The 19,257-nt window shown below is 35.0% G+C and overlaps 1 protein-coding gene and 1 long non-coding RNA gene across 2 annotated transcripts in view; one reads left to right on the forward strand and one right to left on the reverse strand.

Annotated features, from left to right (window-relative positions):
- LOC146995595 (uncharacterized) overlaps positions 1-19,257 on the reverse strand; it is a 169,624-nt gene that overhangs the window by 15,740 nt on the left and 134,627 nt on the right. The window lies entirely within an intron of this gene.
- On the forward strand, positions 11,925-18,846 carry LOC146995596 (uncharacterized). The gene is made up of 2 exons (XR_015043169.1): positions 11,925-12,040; positions 18,122-18,846. It is a non-coding gene; the product is annotated as an uncharacterized LOC146995596 (long non-coding RNA).

Consider the following 19,257-nt stretch of genomic DNA (forward strand, 5'->3'; position numbering starts at 1 on the left):
AAATTAAGCAAGGAACATAAAAAAAAATTCTGAAAACTTTCAGATTTTATATTGTGCCTAAAGGGACAATTTTGTTTTTCATTTACAGATACATGCGCGTTTCGAGAGCATTTGGACTAACGCATCTTTGGGTTAAAGGCATTAAAACTCATCATAACTTTTAAATTTCCGATAGACAGTCTCGTGCGCTGTAGATTACAATATTTTATTCCGTACGGTGTGTTGCCACCGCTCACTTTGGAATCGTTGAGTTGCAATTCGTTAAAATTTAAAAAATATGAAGCAGATAATTAAAGAAATGTGAAATTCAAGAATAGGGCTTCCAGGTGCCCATATTCGGATGGTAGACTATGTTATTCGAAATCTCATGGCTCTAGGTATCTTTTTCTACAGTGCGAGAAATATATATATATACATCCATGCAGATTCTTTGTTATTTAATTTCTTTAAATATAATACAGGGTGATAATATTTGGTGGCAACAGTTTAAAAAGTGATACAATCGTTGATAGTTACTCGACGCAAAATGCCGTTTTGAGACTAATGTCCCTTCTGGGCTAACCTAGCCCTTGGATCTACTAATAATTGGCAGTCTTACAATAATTGTAAGACTCTAGCTAAATTAAAGTTCCTTTTGCTGGATAGATCCATACCTGAACTGCGAAGTGGCTGTTCGCTAAGATTAACAGTATTAATAACAGTGCGTACGAAGGGTGAAAAGGCTCTTTTATTCAACTCAATAAAGGATTCACCATTGGCATTCCTAGTGCTTAAGAAACTTGGGCAATACTTTTGGCTGTAATTTTTCAATACAGAATTATAAAATTAAAACTAAGCCTAGGCTAAATAATAAGGCAAGACTACACAGTGGTAATTAACGCGAATTGGCTTTTAACCCTACCACCGACATACACAAACCGGGAATTAATATACACGTTTGTAAAATAGCCAACTTGAAATATCAGCGAAACAATGTGGCCAAATGGCAGAAAACACTTTGCTTGAAGTGTCTCAGATGCCAGCTTAAATGGCATCTTTCTACCCTATTTCGCATAATGCGCAAAACTGAAATATAATTCTGGCAGGAAATTACAGAAAATAGAAAAGGTAAATAACTAAACAAAACTGGTTATTTCAAAATCAAATAAGTTCATACAGGCTGATTTCATTGTCCCTAGTTGAGAACCCCTGCTATAATCTGAAAAACGGTAAAAAATAAAACCCATTGTTAGCCCTTCTAAGAGCTGCGGCAACTTTAATAGCCGTCTCGGATTGCTTTAGAAAAATGATTCTTTTAAATTTTTAGTTCAAAGGGGCTTTTTGTCCCTGAGGGACTATTGTTTTTGTTTTGCATTGAAACACTATAAATGGCTGTATCACTTTTTAAACTGTTCCCACCAAATATTATTGCCCTGAATTATATTTGAAGAAATTTAATAATGAAGAATTTGCATTAATGTATGTATGTTTCTTGCATCGTGATAAAACAACAGTACCTAGAACCATGCGAATAGGGGCATCTGAAAGCCCAAATTTCAAATTTGGAATTTGTTTTATTATCGATTTCATATTTTGTAAAGCCCACCAGCGGTCGAGCGGTAAAGTCGCTGAACACTGGTAGTTTGGTCGAGGTTCGAATCCCACGAACAGGGAGGCTGCATGGGCGTTTTCGTGGTTTTCCCCCATGTGTAACGTGTATACGAGTCAGTTTCCCTTAGAAAGTCCTCCAGGAAGGCATCCCTCCCTTTAGGCAGATAGCTCTCATGTGCTTTGCCATAATTGAATAATCCTAATCCAATCCAAAAAAGAAAACTACAAAAATCCGTTTTTAAATTATTGCGAAAAATCCAAGAAACGTTTTATCAAAGAACGTTTCTTCTTGGATTTTTCGCAATAACTTTAAAAACAAATTTTCGTAGTTTTTTTTTTTTTGAGGGGGGGGGGGCTTAAAATAGCTAATCCATGAATTAATTTACTTGCGCCAAAAAATATTTTCTTTTCCTTTAGAGTTTAAAGAAATTTTAAACGATATTCATTTTATGAACTCTTGATAACGTGACCTTCGAACTTCGATACCGGTTTCAAGCTTTGGCGACAGATATATCGCGCATGTGTAGCTGTTTCCCTCTATTATGGAATGGAGCCACGTCTGTTGCAGAGAGGTTTTCCTTCTTTACAATACATATTCTTTGATTCTAACCTCCATGGTAGCGATTTAACCCATTTTGTTTTATACGAGAACAGGTACTTTCTTTAGTTCATGCATTGCACATGCGATTCTCTCGATTCTTGAGGTTGCTGGAAACCAAAAATTGTGGGAAACTTGCTTTGCCTTTCTAAAAGACAATCAAATTGGAGCTGCGAAAATTGGCTCTATGCCAGCTGCCCGAATGACGCTCACATGATACACAATTCGCCAAAAAGTTATCTCTTCCGAGGTCGGCACAAAAATCGCTTATTTTGGTCAATTTTCGAATTCCCTGACTTTTTCCAGTTTTCCCGGTAACGTGGCAACCCTGTACTAAGCTTCTAAATTAAATATGAACTAAATTGTAGTGAATTTTTTGATACCACTAAAAATAGCAAAGAATTTTCAAAGAAAGCTCACACCAGGAAAACCACTAAAAATAGCAAAGAATTTTCAAAGAAAGCTCACACCAGGAAGTCTCCAATGTTCTAAAGTTTACCAAATGTTTCTGAAATATTAGCATGTAAAAGTATAAAGTTAGTCTGAAGTCATGTCATGTCAAGAAGTATCATTATGACCAAAACAGAACAATGTAACTCATAACTCTGTAAAGAAAAACGACTCTGTATGCCCATGTAAAAAAATAAAAATTTAAAAAAAAATATTTTTTTTTTTTTTTTTTTTTTTTTTAAATTTAATACAAATAAATATCCGGAGGTCTGGCTTTAATCTGTGTAAGGCAGTCTCACTATCAGGTCACTATCAGGCCTTCAATTATGACAAAGTTCGTGAGGGCTATATTAGCCTAAAGGATGCCTTCGTGGAGGACTTTCTAAGAGAACTGGATCATATACATGTTAAACATGGTGAAAACCACGAAAAGACCCATTCAGCCAGCCCGTTCGCCTGGAATCAAACCCAGGTCAGATCTACCAGTGTTTAGCGTCTTTATTGCTCTGCTGCTGATGGGCTGTAGCATAAAGGAATCTGTTATATTCTCACTCCAAAGTTGACTGGCTAGGCTACCTACTGACTAATATATCCTTCAGTTGGGACCTAATGCCTGCTAACTGGACCCCAGTCACTCTAGCCACATTAAGTTGTAGGGAAGCCTAAATACATTTTATTAATTTCTCTTTCTGAGTATTATGTCTGAATTGATTTTGTATCGGTTTGCACAAGTGTGTTTTTATTAAATTTAAAATTTTAACAGGGGCTAGACAATGCCATCTGTTTTCATTTGTTAATAAGAGAAGCGATATTTAACGTTTATCATCTGAGGTATGAAAGAAGTAAAATATCCATGGGCAGAAGAAGAAAGGCTAAAGCATTAAATTTCATATTAAAGCATAAAATTAAAATAAATGAATTTGGGATTTCATTGAGATGGTTCTAACTGGTAAATTCAATAACAAAATTTCTTACATTATAAATAAAGCTAGTCTTTATGGAAACTATCTCTACAGTATTGCTTAAACTGACGAAGCTTTTAACTTGACATAAAATGTTTTTAGAACAAGAACTTCTTTGGATCTATAATACTTGGTATTAAAATAGTTAATGTTAGTAGAATTATAAATAAAATTGTTTTACTTTCCGTGCAGAACAGCTCGTAACAAATATTAAAAGAAAGCTAAACTGGAAAATTTAAAATACAAGAACACGTGCATTTAACATTTAATAAATAAATATCTCTTTTTGATTTCGAAAAAGTGCTAGAAAATTCTCGCGTGTGGATTTATAAAGCTTATAAAAAGGAAGAAAACCTCTCAATTCAGCTAGTTGCTCCAGTACATTACCTGCTCTTTCTCACTCTTCTCTTTCATCCTACCACCCTTATTCTTCTCAGATTTGCCATTGCCAATGATTCTTCATCCTCTTTTTTACTCAGCCGTGATTTCTCCCAACACTCAACCATCTCGGAACGAGGATCTCATGTTGCACCATGAACTCGCCTGCCATATAGGCTTTCCTCCTCTCCTCCCTTCCCTCCTTTCTGGTTTCCCTCAGCCTTGCTCATCATTACTCTTCTGATGTGGAGGTGGATGGTTTGTTTACCATAGGGACTCTGAAATGTTTCCTCACTGGCATTGGCATTGGCAATTCAGTTAGTTAGTTAGTTGTTGTTATAAAAGTTTGTTTAGAAAACTGCTCTTGTTGACTGTAACGACTTCGCGGATTAGTTTTGAATTAAGTTCTGTTGAATGTTTGAGTAGTTAAAAGATAAATACTGTGAGATATTGTAATATTGTGCAAATATCTAGGGAAATTCAAGCACTTTGTTTTAATTTTTGTGATAATAATAAATTTTGTTAATTTTTCACTGGACTTGTGCATTTAATTCTTAACCCGTATATACGCAACAATATGTTTGAGATTTAACGAACAACTCTTTAAATGGGAATCCTTTAAGAGAATTTAAGCCTAAAATCCTTATATTGATATCATTAATTTTAAATTAATTGCTCAGCTTTAGAGCCTTTTAAGTTATGAACTTCTTATATTCGTAGCTTAAAAGTTTAGCTGCTGATAAATTGAAGCGCATAATTAATTTTGCACCTTTTTTCATGAAACATCTGTAATAATTTCTGATTTTTTTATTATTACAATGGGGTTTTGTACTGAAGGACTATTGTTTTTGTTTTGCGATTTTGCATTGAAAACTTTAAAAGACTGTATCACTTTTTAAATCGTTGCCACCAAATAATATCGACCTGCATTATATTTGAAGAAATTGAATAATGAAGAATCTGCATAAATGCATGTATGTTTCTCGCATTGTGATAAAACAACGGTACCTAGAGAGAAACAACGGTACCAATTTTCTAGGTACTAGAAAATTTGAATAACGTAATCTTCCATAGAATATGCGCATGTGAATGCCCTAATTTGAAATCTGTTTTATTATTGATTTCAGATATTGTAACACTTCAACAAATTTTTGATTAAAAAATTAAACGATTTTGAAGCGAGCAGTGGCAACACTGTACGAAAAAAACATTCTTATCTCCAGTGCGCAAGACTCTGTATCGGAAATTCTAAAGACATGCTTATTTTAAAATTAATTTGCAACATTGCTCAGAAACAGGCTGATTTATTTACCTCTTTCGTTGCACCAACACCCTGATAACGATGTAGCGAAAGATGTTAATTTCTTTTTTCATTTTTGGTTTGGGTATTTTTGCCCCTTCCATAGAATTTGCCACTGTGGTTCTGGTTTTTATTTTTTGCACCTGATTTATTCCGAATTGAATGTAGGATAGATTTTAAATGTAAGGGGCTTTAACCCTGAAGGACCATTGTTTTCATTTTGGCATTTTACATTGAATCACTTTTCAAATTGTTGCCACCAAATACATTATAAAATTGGTGCCAAAATTAAATAATTGCCCTCCATTATATTTAAAGAAATTAAATAATGAAGAATCTGCATAAATGCATGTACGCTTCTCGCATTGTGACAAAATAATGCTATCTACAGCCATCCGGTTTTGAATAAATGAATCCTACTACGAATATGGGCATCTGAAAGCCCAAATTTGGAATTTGTTTTATGATCGATTTAATATTTTGTAAAACTTTAACAAACTTTGATTAACAAACTCAATGATTTAAAAACCAGCGATGGCAACACTCTTGCCGGGGGGACCTTTTTATCTCCAGTGCTGTAAATAGCTTTTTATCTCCAGCGCTGTAGAATTGGATGGCTGTAGATAGCGTTGTTTTATCACAATGTGTATCGGAAATTCTAAAGATATGCTCATTTTAAAATTATTTTGCGACATTGCTGTTGAACTGAATTTTATGGTTTAAGTGCAAAGAACATGTTATGTAATGAATAAAGGTAACACACAAAACGTTAAAAAAATGCCCCTTTGGACGTAATTTAAAATTGAAACCTTTCAGATTTTTTTTAATTTAAAAATATTTTCTTGTTCATGTATAATTATATTTTCTGTTTTAAAAGAAAAACTATAAGACTTTTTCTAATGTTTATTAGCTCATCGCTGGATATGATGTCTAACCAGCTTGTATTGGAAAGAAAAGCAAAATAAAAGCGGCTTTTTTACAGTTTGCCATTGCTGTATTAACCCACGAAACACAACAGCTAATATATTGTTACGAAATGTACAGGCGCGGTAAGATGGCTTCCCTGCAAAGAAGTTTTAGAGTTGCCATAAAATAGCAAGGAAGGCAGAATTGCCACATTTGGCAAGAAATCGCCCATTTAGCAACAAAATTGGTGATATGCCTTGGCGGATTGAGAACCTTCTGGAACGAATTCTTACAGGTTTAGCCCAGAAAAATCTCGAACACAAGCCAAAAGCTATATAAACCCTGCTGTCTGCAGTCAGTTAGTGTGTCTCATCTAGTTAGTCCATGTGGAGACGATCGATTTCACAGCAGGCCAGCGAGTGCGGAGTGGGTCGTCGAGTGCATCGATGAGTATCTTGGTGTACCACGGTTAGTGCATCGTTGAGAGAGTGTGTTAAGCTCCAGTAACGACTGAACCTAAGAGTCAGGAGCTGTACTCTGTGTGTCGTCGAGTGCATCGCGAGTTGTAGCGTGGAGAGTCTCGAGAGTACGTGAAGTTCCGAGAATGACCAAGCAGAGTCATGAGCTTTGCAGCGAAGCTGTCTCCACCGTTATTGCATGACAGTGTGAAGGCTGTGTCGCTGAATGTTCCAGTGTGTTTAGAATATACTTGGACAACTGTAAAAGTGTTTTGGAGCTGTCCTGATTTAATTAATATTGGTAAATAAAATGTGTTTCGATACTTCACCAAGTGTCGTCGTTATTCACTCCAAATTTATGAACCCCATAAAAACATGAAGGAAGAAAATACCGTAAGAATTAGTGTCAGAAAAAAATGTAACAATATTAATGAGAACAACAACCAGAAAATCTTGCTACAAGGGGGAATTAAAGATTATGAATAAATAAATCTTCTCAAGACCTGTCTTGTATGACCCAATATGAAAATTATCAGCACTCTTGAGAATCTATATAAACATCAGTATTGAATGTTCTTTTTATAATGTCCACTTCCGAAAAATACTATAATCTGAAAGCGTATTGGTTGTTTCGGAGAGTATTCAGTAGATCTGCCAGATTATAGAAGTGTTTGTTCAATATCGACATGCGATAGAAGTTAAGACGATTAAATAAAATATTTTCTGAAAGGAGAAACAAAGTTCGATACAGACCAAACACCAAAAAAGATCATGATTAGGGCTATTTGTTTAAAAAAAAAGATCATTTGTCGAAAATAAAGACATTATTTTGAGAAGCTTTTATTCAAACTGTGTAACGAAAAATGAACGTTGTACAAAGCAAAATTTATACCTTTCTTAAAGAAAACAATGCATGAAAATGTATGAAATATGTGGAAGAATGGAATGAATGTGTTAAACGTCTGAATTATGTATTATTAAATTTATGGATATTCGAAATTAACTGGGAGGTAAATTGCGTATACTGCCGGTTTGTAATTTTGGTACCCTACATAATGCCCAAGGAAATGTACGAAATATTAATCATTTCTACACTGTTGGCCATTTTTCGGCATCCTATAAAATGGCTAGGTATTCTATACAATGACGGCTTTTATACATTGCTGGTAGCATCCAATGTACAAAAGTATGTTGAATAATTGTCTGTATTTAATTAATAAATTTCTATACATTGCATCATTTCCTCGTATTCTAGTAAATGAAACGAAATAGAAAATCCATATCTTTAATCATTTATACGAGCGTTGCTATTTATATATCTGGCATAATAAAGAAAAAAAAAATGTTTATAATCGAAATTGGTTTTACTGTTTTTCAAAATATTCTCCATGAAGATCAATACAGTTTTGCATGTGATTTGAATGCATCAATAGCTACTTCGGGTGTTGCAAATCGCTGGCTACGTAATTTATTTTTGATATGCAGGAATAAAAAATGTCATTGGGTGCCGAATAAGGCCTGTATGGCGGGTGACTCATCAAAAATTCTTTTGTTTGAGCCAATGTGCAAGAGCTCGCACTGTCATAATAAAGAATGTTTCATCTCTTCTGCTTTTTTTGAATTTCTCTGATGACTTCTGGCAAACAAATCATTGTGAATTGACCATCATGCGTTGCTCTAATGGTCATGCCGAAGAAATAGGCAACCATTTGCTTTTTGTTGGATTTCGCACGTCTTGAAAGACCCATACAGTCGACTGCTGTTTTGTTTCACACTCACGTGCAGATGTTATACACAGCATCTGACACGCCTTGAACAAATCAGCATTTCCTTGCACCAATCGACACAATCCTTCTTTTGAGCGTTTCTCAGATTAGGTGGAATCCAACGCGAACAAATCTATTTCACGGCCATATATTTTCATCTAATATATTATTGATGTTTGTCATAGTAATCATGTCATACTAATGCCCAAAGATGCTTCAATCTCACATTATGTCTTATCAGATCACGCACAGCAACGATATTTTCTCGCAGAACAACCGATTTTGGTCGGCCCTCATGAAATTCCTCCTAGAGCGAACGGCGACCACGATTGAATTCGTTATACAGTACAAAGTCCTTAATCCAGACTCATCGGAACTTCGGCGATTCCGAATTAGGGGTTTTTCTGGATCATCAATTTAAATCTGGTAAGATGGCATCCAGAAATTATACAATTAAAAATATGAAACCGTAATTTATGAAACAAAGAATAACTATGATCTAAAGGGTATAAAATTTTACAAAAAATCAAAGCTAATAGTTATTTGTTTATGTTATTAAACATTTCTTTCAATGCGCGCATGCATAAAGCATACAAAAAAAAATGTTTGTGGCTGTGATGTCCGGATTATAATCATTCCGGATTATGGAGTTTGTACTGTAGCAGTGTTTTACAGTGCTGTAGAATAGTGCTTTATAGCTGTATGAAGAATTAAGTTCATCAAAGCTCTCTTGTCTTGATAATCCACGTCGAAAGTTATGAAAAATAATCACACGATAATGTACACGAGTCCATTCCATTTTTTTTGCCAGAGATGAATTTTCAATTTACTGTAAACAACACAAATCACGCAAAAATGGTAAAACATTCTGAAGAAATTATAGTTAAAAATATCAATCTTTCGATTGGAATCGTCTGCGCTTAACAATACTTACTATTGCCAAGGCCATAGCAACCTTCGTACAAAGAAACATTGAAAAATGCAAACTTGGAAACTTCAGTATGAATGGTACTTACGACAATCTCCTTCTCTTTTGAAGGAACTGCCAGACGGTGATGTCTATGATCATGAGAGGACTCTCAATGAGATGTACAGCACCATTCTTGACGGGGATGTTTGGTTTCAGTATCTTTGCCATCACCACTCCTTTCTTGTGCCTGTATTCACTGTGGGTGGTACTACTCTGAGCATATACTGGAAGTAAAAGGTGCAGATTGAATATAGATATAGGTAGATGTATAGGAGACAACAATTATTTACGAAATTGTGAAGCAGGTGTTGTTTCCATATACTACCTATCCCAAAACACTACCACCCCACTATGATCTCTAGAGCTCGCAAAAAATAAATCTTTCATTCATTCCACACTGCCAGCCCTAAAACAGCCAAGGACTCATTTAGAATACAATCCACGTAATTTATTGGTACATATTATCACGCAGATATATATTTAGCATTATCTACATGATATTATTACATTATAATCTGGCTGAAAATTTGCTTGCATTAATTTATATACTGAAATCTAACGTGAAATTTCAGCAGCATAAGTAACACAAAAGCCTACAATTTAACGGTTTGAAATCTTTGAAAGCACACACAGATTTGCATTTCTACAATGCGAAACTTGTAACTGAGAAACGCACACTAATTTTTTTTAAATTATGAGAATTCTTTAATCGCACAGATTTGTATATTAGAAAGAAAGAATATTATGGTGCTCAAAAGGGGGGCGAAGTGCAACAATTAGCTCCTATTTTTAGGTACCATGGCGGATAAGTCGGCAATTCTTGCGATAAATTGGAGGTATATAATGATGTGAAAAACTATAGTCTTTTCCAGTGCTCTGCCTCATAAATACAACTGGTTCACACGTCCAGCTACCAACTGGAAGATTCGCCGTTCGAATCCCACTCAGTTTATTTCTTATGTTTCTTGTTCTAAAATATTTCGTTGATGATATAACGCTAACAGCAGCGAATCATTCCACGAATTAATATAAAATTGCCAAAAATCATGAACCTTAATATTTCAGAACTCAAGGATAAATTAGCAAACAAAAGAACTTGGTAAAATGCATCCTGTAAGGTATATAATATACAGTAATTTAATTAAAATTCAGAAGGCTGCTGTCAAGATACAAGGAAAGTTCGATTTTATAAGATGAGGGGCACATTTCTGAAGTCGCACATTTGAGAACATGAAACGCGTGACTGATGGTTGGAGATATAGAAAAGTCTGTTTCTTTGAATTTCGTGATTCTGAACACGGTTTTGAAATGAATCAGAGAACTTATCATGGAGATCTAATCATAAAAAATAGTTTTTTTTTTTTTTTTTTTTTTTTTTTTTTTTTTTTTTTTTTGTCTTAATGCAGTGGATTGTTGCCACATTATCAATATCTAAGTAAAAAGTATTTCTTCTAAGCCTTGGACATTTTTCTCAAATTCACATTTTAAATACCTTACGCCGCAGTACAAAAGAAAATTTCTACGCAGCTTCTCTTTGTGCAGTCATGCTAAATAGTTAATTGGCTGTATGTTTACAGAAAATCAATATTGGTTACATTAAGAATATCTAATTTTTTTTTTTGACTCTGTTTTTGACTTGAATCAAATAAATTATCATGAAGATCTAATCATAAAAAATAGCCTGTTAATAATGTTTTTTGGCTTGGATGCAAATTAAATACAGTGGACTGTTGCCACGTTATCGATATGCAACTAAAAAGTATTTTGAAGTCTTGGACATTTTCCTCAAATTCATAATTTGAATACAGTGGCGTAGCTAGAGTGGGGCAAGGGGGGACACGTGTCCCCAGGCACAGCATCCAAGAGGCGCCAAATTGATGCTATGGAATTTTTTAATGAAATGTTTTCCATTCTTGGCACACAGAAAGGGGCACAAATTCTTCAGTTGTCCCTGGGTGCTGGAAACTCTAGCTATGCCCCTGTTTGAATACCTTACACTGCAGTATGAAAGAAAACTTCTACGCAGCTTTTCTTTGTGCAGTCAGGCTAAATAGTTAATTAGCTATATTTTTACAGAAAATCGGTCGCGACCCCTTTTATCAACGAGATTCTTTCGCGACCCCCATAATATTTACGGAAATGTTCTGGGACCCCATAAGCATTGCGCAAATCCGACACACGCGTGTGTGAAACTGTCAATTTTTTCAGTTGTGCTGTATTATAATATTGCAGTTTTGGGTCATTAACTTCAATTTCTAATTTTAAGATATAGAACAATATGAAAATTTTAAACAAGTAACAGACGAAATGACAGCGTCACATGCAAAGTAAAATGAACGTTTCTGTTATAAAAAGAATGCATCAACACTTTTTTTTTCCTTTGTCTGTATTGTCTTATCTTTACCTTTTTCAGATACATTGTGTAAAAATATTTGGTAATTTTAAGATTGTTATAAGTTAAAGAAATATCAAAACTGCTAAATTTTTTGGCGACCCACAGTTTAAGAAACGCTGCTCTAGACAGTATTCCATAACCCCAGATGGCAGCCAGGCTGATCCAAGGTACTGCCCCTGCGCGAGCAGAACAGCAGTGTGTTCAACACTGGGTCTCTAAGAGAAACATTGGAGCTACATTGTGGAGATATTCTTCTGTGAAGGTTAGGTATGATGAATGTCATTATGGCACGCTTTTGTCTTCTCCTCATATGTCACCATCTTGGAAATCTATTAATGTTTCTAAAGGCGTTCAAATTAAAATCAATAAAAGTTTATTGATGTCTGAAAATTATTATGCAAGAGTTTTACTGTGCATGCTGTATGACTTCCAATGAACTTCAAACATACTGGCCTATGGCAAAGCGAGATATAATTTCTACATAGTGTTACGAATTTGGTATTTAAAAAGCTAATGTTAGTTCAATTATAAATTAAATGGTTTTATTTCTCGCGCAGTGCAGCGCGTGACGAATATTAAAAGAAAGCTAAGCCGGAAAAATTAAAAATACAAGAGCGCGTGCGTTAAATAAATAAATATCTCTTTTTGATTTCGAGAAAGTACTGGAAAATTCTAGCGCGTGATTTTAAAATCTTATAAAAGGAGGAAAACATCTCAGTTTGTAGTAGTTGCTTAGTTTGTTGTTGTTTAGAAAACTACTGTTGTTGATTGTAGCGAATTCGCGGATTAGCGTTCTTTAGCTGTTTTGAATTACGTTCTATTGGACATTTGAGTAGTTAAAAGAAAACTACTGTGAGATATTGTAATACTGCGTGATAATTTGAAAAAATTTAAGCATTTTTGTTGTGATAATAATAAATTTTTGTTCATTTTTCATCGGACTTGTGCATTCATTTCATAACGAACCCGTACGCACGCAACAATTTTTGGTGTCAGGAGTGGGGTTTGAATGCCAATAACAAGAGCGATGGAAGAGCAGTTAAGGCAATTGATAACAGCCTTTGCCTCGTTTAAAGAAGAAATGAAAGAAGAGATGAAAATAGCCAAGGAAAGATGGAAGGGGCCGTCAACTCTGTTAAGGACGAAATGAAAGCCGTTCAAGCTGGTCAAGAAAAGATTGAAGCAGGTCAAGAAGAAATGAAAAGAGAGATTACCTGCATAATAGAAAATAAATTTGAAGCTATGGAAGGCAGAATTGACACAGTTGAAAATAAAGTTGGACTAATTGAAGAAAGAGTTTCTTCGGTGAAAGAAGAAATAGAAGAAAGAGTTTCTTCTGTAAAAGAACATATAGAAGGGAGAGTTTCTGCTGTGGAGGAACGAATTGAAGGAAGAGTTTGTGCCGTCCAACACCAAATCGAACAACAAATTGATGAGAGAGTTTCTGAAGTTGCCAAAGAAATGGAAACGTTAAAGAAATTCGTAGCGACGGCAGGGAGCAAGAATGATGATTTTAAATTCTTACCGATGCCTGCTCGTCCACCTCTGAAGCTATCCACATATGATGGGAAGACATCCTGGCAAGTGTATAAGACCCAATTTTCTATAGTTGCGGATGCGAATGGATGGGATTCCCAAGCTAAGGCCTGTCATCTCGCCGCTTCTCTGCGAGCAGACGCAGCGGATATACTGCAGACGCTTCCCGAAAACCAAAGACTTGACTTCGAAGCTCTATCCGGCGCATTGGAGCTGCACTTTGGCGAGAAATGTTTAAAAGACTACAGCAGGCTCCAATTAAAATCTCGTCAACAGAAGCTCACCGAAACGCTTCAGGAGCTCGCCACGGATGTTGAAAGGCTGTCACATCACGCCTTTTCGGAGTGCCCGACAGAAACAAGGGAAATCCTGTCCCTGCAATATTTCATCGATGGCATCCAGGACCCTGAAATACAGAAAGCACTGCGAATGGCGGATGTTAAAGATCTGAAAAGCGCTTTAGTGTATGCCATGAAATTTGAGGCAGCCCAGCAAGCAACTCTTAGGGATAGCTACCCAGTCAGAGCTGTGCGAGTCCACGACCCAGGGGACCAATTGATGGCTCGTTTAGATGATTTATCCAGACAAGTCGATGCTTTGATACGGAGTAGCAGTGAGAACAAAGTGGCTGTAAGATGCTGGAGATGTGGTTCTGAAGGTCACCTACGACGGCATTGCAGAACACCCCAGGGCATGGATAATAAAACAGATGAGTTGACAAGACCAGTGAATGCTTTAAGACGGAATAGTGGTGAAACAAAACCGACCCTAAAGTGCTGGAATTGCGGTGTTGAAGGCCACCTACGAAGGAACTGCAGAACTCCCCAGAGCATGGAAAATAAGGCATACGATTTAAACAGACAATTAAATGCCACGGGAAGGAAAAGGACTGACAAGAAACCAAAGTGCTGGAACTGTGGAGCTGAAGGCCACGTACGAAAGAATTGCAGAACACCCCAGGGTACGAAAATTGAGACAATTTCTGAGCAACGATGCAGGAAACAAATTAATGACCATATCAAGGAAAGGAGGTTGCCAGATAATGAAAAACCCTGTTTTAAAGCGCTTAAGATCTCTATAGTGAGTGGCAACAATAACGGACTGTCCATCAATGGGAATATCGATGGAGTTCCTTGCAATATGATCATTGACACAGGAGCTAATGTTACCATCATTAGGAAAGGTTTAGCTGAACAGTTTAAAGATAAACTTATTTGGACGCCATCCTGTGTTACCCTTCAGACTGCGTCTGGTGACAAGATCGACATAACTGGGAAGTTAAACGTAAACATCACGTTTGGAAGTGCCGCCTACCATCACACGGCATATGTGGCGGATATTACAGATCCATGCATACTCGGATTGGACTTTTTAAGGAAATACAATTTTTCCTTAGATTTCAAAAACAATAAGCTGCTTTCAGCATCTGATGGCATGACTATCCATCCTCAAAAGGGATCCTCGCCTGGAAATGTCGACGCCTTGTCCGAAAGATCGAGCTCGGGAAGCTGCCGAAATCATATCAGGGTCGAAAAGAAACTCAAGACTACCAGCTATTCTCCATCCCAGAAGCTCTTCGGTCGAGACCTTCGTCTGCCTTGTGACCGCCTGTTTAGTCGCCCTACAGATGCGCCTTCATCGCCTGAGGAACACATCCAAGATGCCCAGGCCCGGTTTGAGGGGATGCACCGTTCTGCACGAAAGCGAGTCAACTTGGCGACGGAGAAAATGAAGATCAGATGAGACACAAGAGCTACTAGACAGAGATCAAACAAAGGAGACAAGGTGTGGTTGTGGAACCCAATTCAACGAAAAGGACTGAGTCCTAAATTACAGTCACCTTCGGATGGTCCATATACAGTGCTGAACACGAATGACGTCGTGGTTCGGATCCGTGAGTCTTCGAACTCTTACGACAGGTTAGCTTATTACTATGGCCATAGTACGTAATGTAAATAATTGTAAATAGTATAAGACCATGGTCCATTTTGTTTTTAAATGTGTATTTGATTTGTATTTGATAGCATTTGATTTGTTTTATGTATTGCATTTATTGTTCATGTTGTTTATTATTATAATGTAATGCTTATTAATGCATTTATGCCACAGTTGTAAGTTTAGCTTCCTGTCCAGGGATTGTACTGCCCGGGACGTGCAGTCCTTGGGAAGGGGGCAGTGTTACGAATTTGGTATTTAAAAAGCTAATGTTAGTTCAATTATAAATTAAATGGTTTTATTTCTCGCGCAGTGCAGCGCGTGACGAATATTAAAAGAAAGCTAAGCCGGAAAAATTAAAAATACAAGAGCGCGTGCGTTAAATAAATAAATATCTCTTTTTGATTTCGAGAAAGTACTGGAAAATTCTAGCGCGTGATTTTAAAATCTTATAAAAGGAGGAAAACATCTCAGTTTGTAGTAGTTGCTTAGTTTGTTGTTGTTTAGAAAACTACTGTTGTTGATTGTAGCGAATTCGCGGATTAGCGTTCTTTAGCTGTTTTGAATTACGTTCTATTGGACATTTGAGTAGTTAAAAGAAAACTACTGTGAGATATTGTAATACTGCGTGATAATTTGAGAAAATTTAAGCATTTTTGTTGTGATAATAATAAATTTTTGTTCATTTTTCATCGGACATGTGCATTCATTTCATAACGAACCCGTACGCACGCAACAATATAATGAAAGAAAGAGTCTGTCTCTGTGTGTGTGTGTGTCTTTAGTTCGAGCTGCACGTATGCTAATAGACCCACGGCTACAAAATTTGGTACAAAGGTGCATCTAGACAAGAGCCAGTGCACCTCGAAGCGATTTTTTCGAAATTCAAATTCGAATTTTTTTTATTTTATGTTTTGTGACGAAAATCGCATCATTTTGAGACATAATGGGCTTTAGGAAAGCGAGATTTTACTCTACACACTCCATTTTCAAATCGTCATGAAGCTATTTTACGAACCTAAAATAAATTTCGTGTTTCAATAAATCAATTAAATACGAATTTATTTAACAAAAACACATTTTTAACAGGATTTTTTCTAAAAAAGTTTATTTTAAAAAAATTACAGCTTATTTTTCTTTGATTTTTGGACATGTTAAGCTTTCATCTTTGCGACTGCTTTTACAAAAATAATTTTGGAAAAATGATAATATTTTGTCTTTTTAAAATTTTTTTAAATGAAGCTTCCGAGTACACTTCTCTAATCTCACATCCTTAAAAATGTGATTTTGGCAACAATTTTCCTGTCTTATTGTTGTTGATAGATTTTTGATGAAATCACATCATTTTGAGTAGTTTTATTCTTTTAGAAATATGGGTTTGGCAACAATTTTTCATCTTATTTCTTATGTCACTGTTTTTAAGAGATTGGAATATTTTATTGTTATATATATATATATGTCAAAAATCGTTAATTCGGACACCCATAATCCGGAATGATCTATAATCCGGACCTCAAAGCTAAAAACTTTCTGCGCATGCGCCGCGTTGGCACATGCGCACAGGCGTTTTACGCATAAGCGTAAGACCTTGACTACTGCGCATATGCGTGTGCGCAAGTGCAGAATACGTTTTCGCCTGCACGTTTAATGTATAACGGACGGTGTAAGCTAAAAATATCTAATTATCTATTTCAATTAATGTTAATGATTATGTTGTTCCTTAATCTTCGAATTGGATCCCGCTTATTATTTCTTGCAGACTGTAGGAGCAATTTTATAAAAGTAAACTTGAACTTTCGATTATGTCAAATAGAATTTCCGATGCTGGAACTTCCAAAGGATCTACAAAACGAAAGTATGTTTCGATGTCCAACAAACAAAAAGTGGAATTGCTGCAAAAAATGGATAAAGACATGAAGAATGTGACAGAGAGGTTAGTGAAAACTAAAAAATTTCGATTGACAAGTTAGTCGGTATTCTCGGCACAGCAATTAACGGGACTTGAACAGCGGAACTTTGTAACTGAACAAGAAATTATGTCTGTTTATAGAATTAAAGAGAAAATATTATCACATAAAACGAAGCAACTTAAACAACTTACATTGAAAGAAATGTTTAATAAAGTAAACAAATAAATATTAAGCTTTTCTTTTTGTAAATTTTGATACCCTTTAGATCATAATTGTTCTTTATTTCATAAATTACGGTTTCATATTTTTAATTTTAGAATTTCTGCATGCCATCTTACCAGATTAAACTGATGATCTATAATCCGGAAAAATCGATAATCCGGAATCGCCGAAGTCCCGCCGAGTCCGGATTAACGACTTTTGATATATAATATTTTTTAGGTCTGTAGAGTAAAATTTTGCGTGGAATTTTATGTTTTTTTGAGTTGCTTTCATGTTATTTTTTGCTTATTTCATTGTTTGAAAAGTTGATATTGAAAAGTTTTGCGTGATTTTTTTTTCTTCAACAGAAAGTTGGTTAATTTTTTATTAGGATAAATAATATTTGTATTAAGAGATATAGCTTATTTCATTGTGATTTTTTTTTTCTTAAAAATATAAGATATCATTAATTATACTTTGCTTTTCAGAATTTTTTGGTTTTTGTATTCTTCAATGTTATTTAACTCATTTCACTGTTTTTAAGATATTGAAAAGTGTTGAGTGATTTTTTTTTAGGGAAAAAATTTCTTAAGATTTTGCAAAGGGAAGTTGGTTAATTTATTTATTAGGATAATTAATATTTGTATTAAGGGATATTGCTTATTTCATTGTAATTTTGTTATACGTAATAACTTTATTTTATGAAGTTGTTCTGCAGAGTAAAATTTACGCAGTTTTTAAATTTAACATTTGGTCTTTCCTTCAGCCATTTTTCCGGTACATTTAAAAGCCAGACGAAGGCTGGCAGCGAAGCTGCTACTACAATAAATAAATGATTCCTCCGATAATGCAAATCAAGGAAATGGAAGTTAATGACAAGAATTAAATTCAGGCAAACTAAATCATATGAGGTGCCAAACAGAAAATACGAGTAATCCGTATAACCAATTTCTCCTCATTCTTACTTCAGAATTGAGTTCCCTTCTGCTGCAACAATGATAGTACTTGTGATGCCATCCATAGTAGTTCTCTCAATATTAACTATACAGATTTCCAATACATCATACTGCAGGATATGAAGATTCCATTAAGATGCTCTGATGTTAATTTCTAGCATCAAGATGCTCTTTTATTTGAATGTATGTTTTCTCCAAATCAAGTTTGAGAAAATTGGCAGATATAAAATTTTTGAAATAATTAAGGTTCATTCTTTTAAGTATACAGTAAAGTGGTTTCCTTAAATTGACATGAAGTCTAAGGCCTGACACAGATGCAGTGTTTGAGGATTAGATTTTGTGGTAAATTTTATTTCCAGGTTGTGCTTTAAGTTAAGCAATTAAGATATACACTCTAACATCCTCTTATGTTTCCTCTTCATATTATCTTTAAATTTCTGTATGTTTTAATTTTTGTAAGATGACAACATAGGATTGTTGCTCAGCAACAACTGGTAACTTGAATTGATGAAAAATAAATGAGTTGTGTTCTTTTTCTCAAGTCATTAATAATTCCACAAACAAAGGATAAACTATAATATGTAATAAATACAATAACATTTTTTCAATTCAAAAATATGCGTGCATGGTAAATATTTGTTTAATTTTTTAAGTTTATTTTATTTTTAACTATTTAATCTTTCAAGGTGCATTAACATGGAAAACAATATAAAATTAAAGCATAGCTTTATATTAGAAAAATCTTTGGATTATTTAAAAAATATTGTTAATATCTCTGTAAATGAAAGATATATGGTGTAACTAATAATTGATTTCACTAACAACATGTATATATGCAAGTTACCATTTCAAGCAGAATTTTTATCATATAAATATATTATCATCATACAACCAATGTGTTTGTGCGCAAGAATACAGAGGCTTTTTGCACATATTTTACACGATT

This window comes from Stegodyphus dumicola, chromosome 9, assembly GCF_044657685.1.
Source record: "Stegodyphus dumicola isolate Sdum_Otavi_A_Nest chromosome 9, ASM4465768v1".
Taxonomy (NCBI): domain Eukaryota; kingdom Metazoa; phylum Arthropoda; class Arachnida; order Araneae; family Eresidae; genus Stegodyphus; species Stegodyphus dumicola.